Source organism: Athene cunicularia (genome assembly GCF_003259725.1).
Source record: "Athene cunicularia isolate RWA chromosome 2 unlocalized genomic scaffold, athCun1 chr2_part1, whole genome shotgun sequence".
In the NCBI taxonomy this organism is placed as follows: Eukaryota; Metazoa; Chordata; class Aves; order Strigiformes; family Strigidae; genus Athene; species Athene cunicularia.
In genome coordinates this window covers 40,451,926-40,464,106 of record NW_020799095.1, presented here as the reverse complement: position 1 = coordinate 40,464,106, position 12,181 = coordinate 40,451,926, and positions in this window count along the sequence as shown.

Sequence of the window (12,181 nt, the reverse complement as noted above, 5' to 3'; positions counted from 1 at the left end):
TAGAGAAAGGTATTTGACTAGCTATGTATGAATCATTTACAATGCATTTTAAGCCACATTTATATATACATTATATACTTTGTCTCCCTGATTCATTCCTCCAGTTTCTCTTTGTTAGAAATCATGGCAGCATTTTGCCTCCATCAGGGAGAGCAGGTGAACAGCTCCAGCCATTCTGTGCACCTGCATTAATGCTAAATCAGCTCTCATGAATTGTGCATGAGATCAGATATGTTATAGTCATTAGCTCTGTCACAAAGTAAAAAAGCTTCTTTAGACAAGACTTTCCTTTACCATCTTAGGCCAGAAATAAAAACTACAGAAGGTAGTGAATCAGACCTTAAAGATCTTTTTTCCTTTTACTTGTACTAAATGAGAAACATTTTTAAATTAGGAAATATCGCTTGTAGGATAAAGGAAGAAAATATTGAACAGTGACATATAAGCATTACCTGCAATTAGTTTAATATATAATTCGCTTGGTTGTCCATGATCCACAACAGTATCCGAAGATTTAGAGTACATTTACATACTTTACAGGAAGAATAAGCCTCATAACCTACATTCATTTCCTTAGTCCACTAATGGTGTTTTCCTCCTGAAAAATTTTAATGTTGCCATTAAATGAAACCAGTACAGTGAAATCAGTACGGTGGCTGTTCCTAGTTTTCTCTTCGGGGCCATAAACTGCTATAGCTCGGTTAAGTGCTTCCCTCTAGTGCCCACATATATCACATACACCGAATGTTTAAAACAAGGGGGCATGAATTCAGTTCGGGTAATTTTCAGTGGTGGTTACATACTTATTTTCCTCAATATCTCAGACTGAGGCTCCTGAAGATAACAGGATCAGTTTCATAGATTAAATACTTCACTCACCAACTGTAATGTAATATTTTCCCCTCTCTTGTCTCTCGGTTGTATCAAAATTTAAACATTTTGCTTCCTTTTATTTTTTTTTTTACTCCATTTTATTTTAGTGATGCCAGACATACAGGTGACATCTTCTCCCTTAATTCTTTTCTGCTAAGTTTTTAGAGATCATTTAGTATGCAGTTATAGATACAATTAACATTATAGGCATCTTTATATAGCACAGTTCAGTGGTCAGTTTATTACACAGGCATGCTAACCAAAGTAGTGGACTGATTTTCATTTCTCTTGATTGAATATCCCCCTCAGGGAAATCTGTATTATTCAGTTTCAGAAAAAAAAAAAACCAAACCAAACCAAACAAACCCAAATCAAACTTATTTAGGTTTATTGAATCGACATGGAATGATTAATTTTGAATTGCTTACATAATAAAATTATTTGCTCTATATTGGCACTTTGTATTATCTGAATTTTAGTTGCAAGTTCCAGGTCACATTTTTTCCTGTGTTTATTTACATCTTTTATTGAGCATCATGCAACTCAGTGATATCTGTGTGTGCTATTTCAGCTATCATTCTCCAGAAAGACTGCCAACAGAACCAATCTGGAAGCACGGTTTATAGCAGCTCAAAGGCAGTTTGCTGACAGAGCAATGTAATTGATTCAGTATTTTGCAATTGTTTTCTCGAATAGATTTAAAATTAAATGCATTAGCCGAGTTCAACAAGTCGGAAAATATTCTGAATCAGATCAACAAAGTCAAAGCAAATTATTACATCTACCTTTTCCCTTTAGAAAACAATAAGTATCTGGAAATTAATACTTTTTCCCTAGCAATTTCAACTGTGTATAATAATAATTTTCAATTGAAAAATTTGCTTTGGCAAAATACACTTGTGCCCTTGAATACCACAATCCTCTCAGTAGCCATATATATTATGACCTCTTTTATGTTAATGATTATTTAGTCTTCCAGGAGTTCTCAGCCAGCATACTGAGGTTCTTTAGATCATAGTGTTCCTTCATAGTCATAGTCTACAGATACCAAGTTTGTGATGAATGTATGTGTGGACATGTGTGTGAGAAAGAGAGAGAGAATGTCTTTGAAAATGTGACTTGCCTTTAGGTAACATGTTTCTGTCTTATTGGCCTTTCCTGTTTCTTTGTGTACTAGTCTGGGAATTTTATGAAGCCAGTATTTTCCTGTACTTGCTGAAATAGTGAAGTTTCAGAGCATCATAAAACACAAATGTTATTGCAACTGAAAAATGGTAAAAATGGGTATAAGTAGCAAGGAATTTAAAGTCCTAGTCCAAGTACCTAAGTTTTATCCACTCAAGGATATAAGGCTGTGAGAGATGGAGGGAATAGGGGGAAAGAAGAGTTTACAACTTTAGGAAAGATTTTGCTTCTCAGTGATTCAACTGAGTTTCAGAAATACCACTGTAGGCCTAAGAGGATTCAGAACAGAATTTTTGCAGAACTAGATTCAGTTACTTTTATAAACATTATCTTTCTAACTACAGCACAGTACAAGGTGTGATGGATGAAGAGCTATAAGAAAACTACTATTTTCCTATGTTTTGTGTGGTTTTGCTTGTTCTTTTTAAAGCATCACTTGTTTCTTCCTCACTTCAGAAAGTGAGGCTTATGTTACTCTACCATGTGCCAGTGCATCTGTCCATGTGGCAGTCCTCTGATAATCATTTCAAGCTAATTTCAGCTAATACAGGAGAAGAAACCTAAAAGATATGAAGAAATTATAAGCATGAAAAATCAGTGGCTTGAAAAGGAGAAGAGAAAAATTTAATATCCTTATAGAAGACTTCTATGCACCAACATATTAATCATGAACACAAAATAAATCTTCAAACAATCCACACGTGCAACCCAGATCTAATGACAGTATGTATGCCTAGACAGTGGCTAGACAGTAGCTACGTGGTCAACTAGATATATGGCAGAATCTGAAGGTACTATAGAACATCGGCAAGAAAGTGGTAAGTGTCATGGAAGAACTCAGAGTAATTATGAAAAAGAAAATGCAAAAATTTATAAGATCATGTTTCCTTAAATCTGCTGCTTATGGAACAACTCAGTAGCAATTTGCTAATTTCAGAGGAAGACTCAGTGAAAGATCTGTCTTCTAGTGTCATTCATACTACTTTCTTAACTGAATAAAGTTGGGTTTTTTTCCATAGTCTTAAGAAAAAAAAATTAGGAATGTACCAAACCAAGTCTCATTAAGGCCGTTATACAAGAATAGATTTGACAGCAGTTACTTTTATTATCCTTTCTATGGGGCTGTGAAATTTCATTCCCCTAGCTGCATCCATGCAATCTAGGACAGCAGAAAGCACAAGAACTACAGCTCCTCTGAAAATGAAAAGAACAAAGGAGAGAGGTCTGTGTTTGTGGGAAGAAGAGATTTAGTGTTTAACATGGGATGTAGAATCCCGATTCAGTTTCCACATGACTTTGGACAAGTCAGAAGTCTCTAGTTATCCATTTCATTTAGAATGGCAGCTAGTTACACTCCTGCAGTATCTTTGAGGAGCTGTGATTAACATACCCATCCCTAAAATCAGAATAATAGCATTTCTCTCCATCAAAGGAATTATAATATGTTTAAAAAATGGATGATGATGATGATGAAGCAATCAGGTACTGCTGTAATCAGTACCTCAAATTGCATTTGGGATGGCTGATATAGACACTCCAGAGGCAAGTAACAAAGAACTGTGAAAGATGTTCTCTGTAGAAAATTATTTTTTAAAGCTACTGTTGGGTTTCCTCAGGCAGGAGGTGATCTGAGTCTCAGTCTCAGACTATACATTCTTACAAAGAAAGCCATTATAGCCCAGTTTCCTGTTGATAAGTGTTTCATTTCCTATGTCCCCTTCTAGTTACAGTAGCTCAAGTAACCTAACCCCAGTTCTCCCAAGTTGTATTGACATCTACACAAAGCACCAGCTTTCTTCTCTGCCCTACTGGCATCTACACACAGAGAGGCTGGTTCAGAGCTGTGCACATATCGAATGCCTGGCAAGTACACGTGGGCAGGCTAAGGAGGACACATATTTTTGTACCTCCTATACAATCCTTTCCTTATTATTGGTATTATTGGTACTCGTCTCTTGTCATGTTTCTGAAATTCTAACCTTCAGGTTGAAAGTCAAATGATAATAGGGGAAGGTCTTTGTAGCCCAGCAGCCCCATGAATATATCACTGCCATTGCTAGTAATGGGATACAGGCCTTGACCTGTCTTTTAGGGTCCCAGGACTGAGGCTCAGCAGACTTTGTTTGAACCTGGCTTGACTGGACTTTTGTTTCAGCTGTTTCTACATGAATTTTTCTACTTTATGCTTAATTAGTTTCATTTTTGCTTATCTTCCAATTGTACAACCATAGCTTTTCTATAGACAGAGTAACAAGTAATTCCTCTGTGTAGAGTGAAATATTTACCACTCCAGTATGATAATGTAGTGGTAGAGCACCACGGGGATGGTACTACAGCACTGGGAACACAGGATACAGTGTAGAGGAGTACAGGCATGGGGGTGGTAAGAAAGAAGCCACAGGGCAGCACTGAAGACCTCAGGCTTGTAGACAATTCATCAGTAGTCAGTTAAAGAAATAGACACACAGAGCGGGACAAAACTAGTTTTAGGGGTCACAAAGAGAGCAAGGAAAAAGCATCTAATATCTGTAAAACTGTTTATATACAAAATTTGGATGCTATATGATGTTGTAGGGATTAACAAAGAACAGTGTGCAAATCTATGCCAGAAAACATGAAAACAGCCCAAAATGAACCCAGAGTGAAGGAGAAACCATCAGCATGATACTTCCTTGGCAAAGGGGAAGAAACACCACCACCACCATCACTCCTCCCAGCAAAGAATGTGGGACGCTGAACCTTTCTGCAATCTCCCTGCTTCCTGCCTTCTTTCTGAGAAAGACTGGACCCATTAATCCAGGACACAGAGGGGCAGTGGATGGCTGTGTATAACAATTTAAAGCATATTACTATTAAGACCTATTTGTAGTAATATTATTTTCTTTATTTTCTTCCTTTTTTCTGCATTAATTAGATACAACAGTTCTTTTGATTATTCTGTTGAGATCTCAGTTATATCAACAACGAATTCTTGGCTTTACTTATAAGGTGTGTTTTTTTCCTGCATTACAAGATTTTGAATTTAGCAGCGTGACAGACAAACAAGTACAATGACTACATAAATGCTATTTTCTTTAGATGCCAGGCTTGGAATTGAAGTCAAATTGCATCAACAGAGTAGAATCCACTCTCTTCTATCTTCTCTTTCTTTTTCTTGGTCTTGATACAACTCTGTGCTGCTTAAGCCTTTTGTAAAAAATTACAAGATCTAAGCCTTCCTTTTACAGCATCAGTGTGGATAATTTCACATCAATAATCTAAATAGCAGTATTAAGAAGCTGGTGCGTTATTATAATTTATTTAAAACTGAATTAAGGAAGATTTACTTCAGAATGTAAGAGAATAGTTGAGATTGGAACAGATTAGATGTGGAGGATGTAAAAAAGTTTTGTAATTTGAGCATTTTAATTTCAAGTTAACTAGGCTACTATAAATGAATAGTTCAAATGGAGTCAAGCCCAAGTTGGGGCAGTGGGATGGAATAGATGGACTCTTCAATCCTCTTCCTGCTGTATTTTCTCAGATAATTCTATACATAATGCATTAACATTTATTTTCTAGTTCACACTTTTCCTTTATTGTCATGTCTCAGACTAAGGCTAGAAGGTTTTTTTGTTTTGTGGCACTGAACACAAAAGAACGTGCAGAACCACTGTGCAAGATACAGAAACTATCTCACTGAGCGAAAAGCAGTAGCTAAAGCTTCGGCGAATGCCTAAATCAACCAAATACCCCTGGATGTATAATTTCTTCATTTCATTTTATTTAATTTCATAGGACCTGATGCACTGTAGAATTTTTATGATTTCTTTGAGACTGTGCATCCTCCTTGTAATGAGAGAGAGAAAGAATTTAGTCAGGGAGTTTCTTCTGCAGTGCATGTATGGCTGAAATGCACAATGTAAAGTTATCTGGATTGTAAGGATATCTTGTTCAGAAAGGTAGTTAGTTAATGGCTATTCAGCGTAAGAGACAGAGACAAGGAACAGAAAAAGTTATAAATTGAAGACAGAGGTACACAAACTCTAAAGAGAAACAGATAACCAAGACAATGGCAAGGACCAGAACTCTCACTGCCCAATGGGCCATTTGGCACCCATCTGCTCAGCCGCTGAAAGGGTCAGCTAACACTATGTAACTGATATGAAGGCAAACCACATGATCGGGGTGTCTTATGGGATATGTTTTATGGGATATTTGAGGAGGCTTTTGGGACTGTACGAGACCTATTATAGAGCATTTTGAGGAGACTGTAGAAATGTACAGATCTTACTGTGGGATGTTTAGGGAAAAGGACAAAGGTAGTGGCAGGGATCAAGGTGGATTGGGGAGGAGCAGGCATGGAAAATTGAAGAAGAGGAGGGACTAAAACCGGGCAGGTCACAAGTAAGCAGGCTGCAGGTCAGTATAGTTGTGTGGCCAAACCCTGTATCTGGCTTCTCCATTAAACTCCATTTCTACCTATTTGCTGTGCAAGCATGCTCTCTGTTCTGTGTGCATGTGTGAATGTGTATGCTTGTGTGTGTGTGTGCATATGCTTGGCCATTGAACTGCAGGCTTGAATAACTATCAAATATAAGGTCAGCATCTGAACAGGCCCAAGGACTGAGCAGCTGACAGCATGAATGGAAGAATTTCAGTAATGGATCCAGTATGTTTAGGATTGAACTGTACCGGTGAAACAACAAAAAACAGCCACAAAATGTCTGAGCATCCTATAGGTCTCACAATAGTCTTTTCCTGCACTGAACATAAGCACCAGTGTAGTCAAAATACAGTATACAAAGAAGCTTGTAGACAGTTACTAAAATTACACATAAATCAGTAGAAAGATGTTATGTGCTTCAGGTTTATGGCAATAACTTTAGTGTCTCCACAGGCTCTGCTTTGATCTGATTAAAAAAAGTTCGAAATAGTATAAGAAAATACTTAAAATGTGCTCAGTAAAGCTATGGGAATAGGTTGTTACATAGACAACTTGACTCATCTGCACTACTAAAAGCAAACATTGAGTCTATCACAGCTGGAAGAGGTGTGACCAATATAAATTCATAGTGTTTTCTTTTAAAATTGACACTTAAAATATAGTTTCTAGATTTCAAATGTGGAAATATGAAAAAAAAAAAAAAAAAAAGGTCTGACCAGTGGGTAGATAAAGAAGTAGTTTTTCTATTTATAGACCTGCCAACTTTTCCTTGATAATTTTTTGATGGTCTAAATTGTATTTCCCCAGAACAACATCCTTTGTTTTCTGTTATTTCCAATTTCTCCTAAGACAACAAAAATCCTAAACAATTTTTTAACAAGTTACATGCTATTTTGAAGTCAAATGTTTTATACTACTTTTTATGTAGACCGAAAAGTCAAAAATTTCTGTGAGAACAACTGATCCAGGAGCAAAAGACTCATACAAACACAAAACGTGCGTTATAAGGTAAGAGGGGTCCCTCTGCTGGAATTTTATGTTATTCCAGTCCTGAGATGCACACAAAAGTTCACACTGCATAGTTCAAACTATTTCTGAAGCATGCAGTAAAGAAATTCATACTTCTGCTAGTCTAATTACATTAATTCTTATATTACTGTAATGTGCACTGATATGGGAGACAATAAACCATATCACAGCCATTTCTGAGGCAAATATATCAGCCACATTCATGTACATTCAAGCTATTATAGAGGCATCTAGATTTTAACTTCAGGAAAAGTTATACCACTTGTAATACTTCCAAGCCACCATTTTCAAGGAGTCCATGCTAGCTGAGCACTGAAGATATGCCAGTCAGAGATTTAGTATTCAGTTTTTCAGAGTGTTATAAAAGCCCATACAGAAAGACAGGCTCGGCTGCAAAGTTTCCTTTCAAGCTACTCAAAATATTAATCCAGATGGAATTTCAACTTTACGATGCTAAATCAAACAGTTCTGACAATAAAATGAAAGCAACTTAGGAAAGTATGAAATGGTCAGATAGCAATCATAACTGGTACACAGATGTGTAAGAACATGCCATCTTCAGAAAAAAACACAAAATGGGCAAAGATAACATGAGTAAAGCCAATCTGTGTCAAAATTATTTTCTAAGCAGAATTGTAAAATAGATCCTCCTGGCATAGTGCTACACACGGGATTTAAAATAGAAACAGAGATATCCTGCCCATAATGGTATCAAACAGAGCAATTCTGCTAGAATTGTATCATGATGGGAGACAAGAAGACATAATTGAAAGAATAAGCAAAAGTAGTTAAATATATAAGATTATTTACAAATAATAAATTAGTTCACGGAATTAGCCAAACTATGGACTTCAGACACCTGAAGGCAGAGGTATCTTGTAGTTTCTGGTAATGGTCAGGAATACACTAGCAACAGATCTAGAAAGACTGAGAGGTGTCCAACTGCTATAGCATATGCTGTCCAACGTCTAAGAGTAACAGGTACAGCAGAGAATAGACTGAATCCCTGTAGCAAGAGTCCATTGCTAGCAGTGACGAGTACCTGAAAGTATACGTTGAATAAAAAAATTTAAACGTACACATTTGAAGCAAAGAATCAAGAGGAATTCTTTAAACTGTTCTGTGTATATCTGAGTTCTTCCAGATAGTGATAGTTCGCAGGTCATGTATTCTCAATTCATTTTTACTGTCAGATTTCACCTGCATGTTTCAACATACTAGTCTGAGTTTTCCCTTTTAACATAAGCTCATTCCACATATATAGAACAGCTTAATTTTCCTCATTTTATCATGTCATTTCAGGGATAACCTGTTCTACGTTAGAAACAATTTGTTCTTTTCTATGTACTGTAACAAGCATGATGAAATATCTTACAAGGTCTCATTTCCTGTGGATTTTGAATGTTTTATTCATTTCAGCTTGCATGATTTATGCAAGAGAAACAAAGTGGGAAGAAAGATGAACTTAAAACCTGCTGGATGCAAGCGAAAAGCCCTTACTTAAGATCTGGACTTAACATCGTACTTCAGTACCACTTTGATGTCTTTTTTTGGAGTTGTTAACTTCAAATGAACTGTTACCAACAGATGTTTGTTTCTAGGAGTCACAGTGCATGTGACAGGAATAGGTCTACTCTGACACTGGTGACAAAGTCCTTGAGAAAATGCCATTTAAGCACAGCCTGTTTTAAAAAAAAAAAAAAGTTTTTCCTGGTGAAAAAATGTCCTCTATTCCCTTTTCCTTTTCAGTCTAGGACAGCTAGAGAAAAGATTTGTATTTAAGTTGGATACTTTGAGGTAAAAAGTAGCTTGGGGAAGTCTTTAGGTCAGTACATACTGTGCCTAGGGTGTGCAATACAGGACTAGTTTAGAGAATAAGCCTTATTTCCTGAAACATTTCACAAAATGTCAAAAGGAACCTACTGCAGAAACAGTCTTGGCTGTTTGCTGAGCAGTTCTTTTCTTGACTATTACCAGTATACCTGTTGAGGTTTACTGCAAGTTACTTCTTTTCCCATGTATGTATGAGTTTTGCAATATTCACAAAGACATACTGCGGTCCAACTTTTAAGACAAAATATATTCTTTACTAGACCTACTCAGAAATATTATCATAGAGTCATAGAATGGTTTGGGTTGGAAGGGACCTTAAAAATCAGCTAGTTCCAACTCCCCTGACATGGGCAGGGGCACCTTTCACTAGGTCAAGTTGCTCAAAGCCCCGTCCAACCTGGCCTTGAAAATTCCTGTATACCTTATTAAGAAATTATTTATACTCTAAAGTTATTTAAAAACCAAACAAACAAACAAACAAAACCCCAAACTAACTAAACAAACCCCTAAAAGATAAGGAAAAATAAGCTTTAAGTACCACTTTAGGGAAAAATATATTTGATCTTATAGGTTAGTGGTTACATATGCAAATTTACCGCTATGTACGACAGTGTTGGTACATCTTCCTAGGCAGAGAAAGAAAATTTTCAGACCTTGGCCTTCTAGGGTTAAAAACATCAGAGTAGGAGACATGCTCTACCACAGTAAACAATCACTCACATGGGGTCTGATAATGTCACTGCACCAATAAGTCGAATGAAGGTTTAAGGCATGCTGGATTCTCTGCTGACCTTCAATACTGTTTTGGCTTCTGTGAATACATTTTCTTCAAATGGGAACAAGAGAACAGAAACAGGAAGGGAAATGGTGTTGCCTCATCCCAGCAGATTCATTTCTTGTTCCAAGATGGTTAGGGCATGCACTAAGAGGTAATAGCAAATAATTACTCTGAGGTGTCTGAACACAGCCTAACAGAAAGAACACAAGTTCCATGGAAAATTTATCCACTTGAAATATAGAATGAGAATTGTAAATACTAAAGCTTTTGCTTGTAAATTCAGTCTTGTAGTCTTAGATAATCTGAGGACCTTTACTGAACCACATGGTACATTATCTTTTGAATTAATTAAATTTAAGAATATCCCAGCATGGTGAAATTTAAGTCCTAATTCACTAGATCCAAATATAAAAGAAAATTATTTCCTGACTGAAACTACAGTGCACTCGTCGGGAAAGCATATTCCACCGTTAACATATTCAGAGAAGGGAAAACAGCTGTTACGCAAAAGGGTATAACACTCAGAGTAAATATTGGGAGCTGCAAGATGAGACAAGTATGAAAACGAATCATCAGAAATGTTTTGTTGAGCCTTTGTAGTTGTATTCCCATTTATCTAGAGCACTCAAATGGCAAAAAGCACAATGACCAGTTTCAGACTCTGACTAGTTGCATTCAAAGGTAAAGATTTGACCTCGTATTTTGTGGCTCTCTGATTACACTGTTGGGCTTGCAGATTGCCAAGCCTTGGACTAAAAACTGTTTCCCCACAGTTTTGTAACTCATTCAACCAATTTTAAAACCTGAGCAAGGCTTTCAACATGGTTTTCCAAGGTAGCCTTTAGGCAAATTGGTGAAATACAGTTTTGATACATAAGCTATGAGTGGAAAATTGGTTGGGCAGACTCAAAGGGTTGCAAGCAACAGCATAAAGGGCAACTGACAGTGAGTTCCTAACAGTGTTCCTTGGGAGTCTGTGCTGGGGCCAGTACTTTCAGTGTCTTTTTTAAGGACCTGAACAATGGAAGTGAATATACTTCCTGAAATACTTCCTGACATCTAGTCTAAACCTTCCCTGGAGCAACTTGAGGCCATTCCCTCTTGTCCTATCGCTTGTTACTTGGTTAAAGAGACTCATCCCCAGCTCTCTGCACCCTCCTCTCAGGCAGCTGTAGAGGGCAATGAGGTCTCCCCTCAGCCTCCTCTTCTCCAGACTAAACACCCCCAGTTCCCTCAGCCGCTCCCGGTACGACCTGTGCTCCAGACCCTGCACCAGCTTCGTTGCCCTAAATATACTCCTAGCAGGTTTGTAGAGAGTATCAAACTGGAGAGAAAAGGTCAGTACTCTGGAGAGCGGGAGGAATTTCATTCAGAGGATTTTCAACAAACTAGAGATATGGACTGATTTCAAGTTCAACAAAGGCAAATGGAAAGTCCCGTACTGTGGGTGGAATAACCTCACTCAGCTGCACACACTGAGTGCTACCAGCTAGAAAGCTGCGGTCATGGTGAGCATGAAAATGAGTTAACATTGCATCCTTCCAGTGAAAAATCCATACTGGCCTCTATTAGCAAGAGCTGGCAAGCAGGTCCAGGGAAATGATTGTTCTCTTCTATTCAGCATGTGTGAGAACTCACCTGGAGTACTGTGTCCAGGTTTGAGATTCCCAGCACAAAAAAAAAAAAAAAAAGATACTGTCATACTGGAGCAAGTTCAGTCACCAAGATGATTAGTGGGCTGGAGCACAAGATATATGAGTAGAGGCTGAGAGAACTGTGTTTGTAAGCTTGAAAGAAATCTAAAGATCTACAATTGTTTAAAGAGAGGGTATAGAGAAGATAGAGTCAGACTCCTCTTAGAGGTGCAGAGTGATAGGACAATTGGCAATGGATAGATATGGCAATAAAGGAAACTCTGAGTAGTAAGAAAAAAAACATTCACAATGAGGGTAATCAAAAATTGAAAAAGTCTGTTCAGAGGTTGTATCTCTTCATAGTGGAGATATTCAAAACTCAGCTGGACCTGGGAAACCTGCTCTAAGGCTGACTCTACTTTG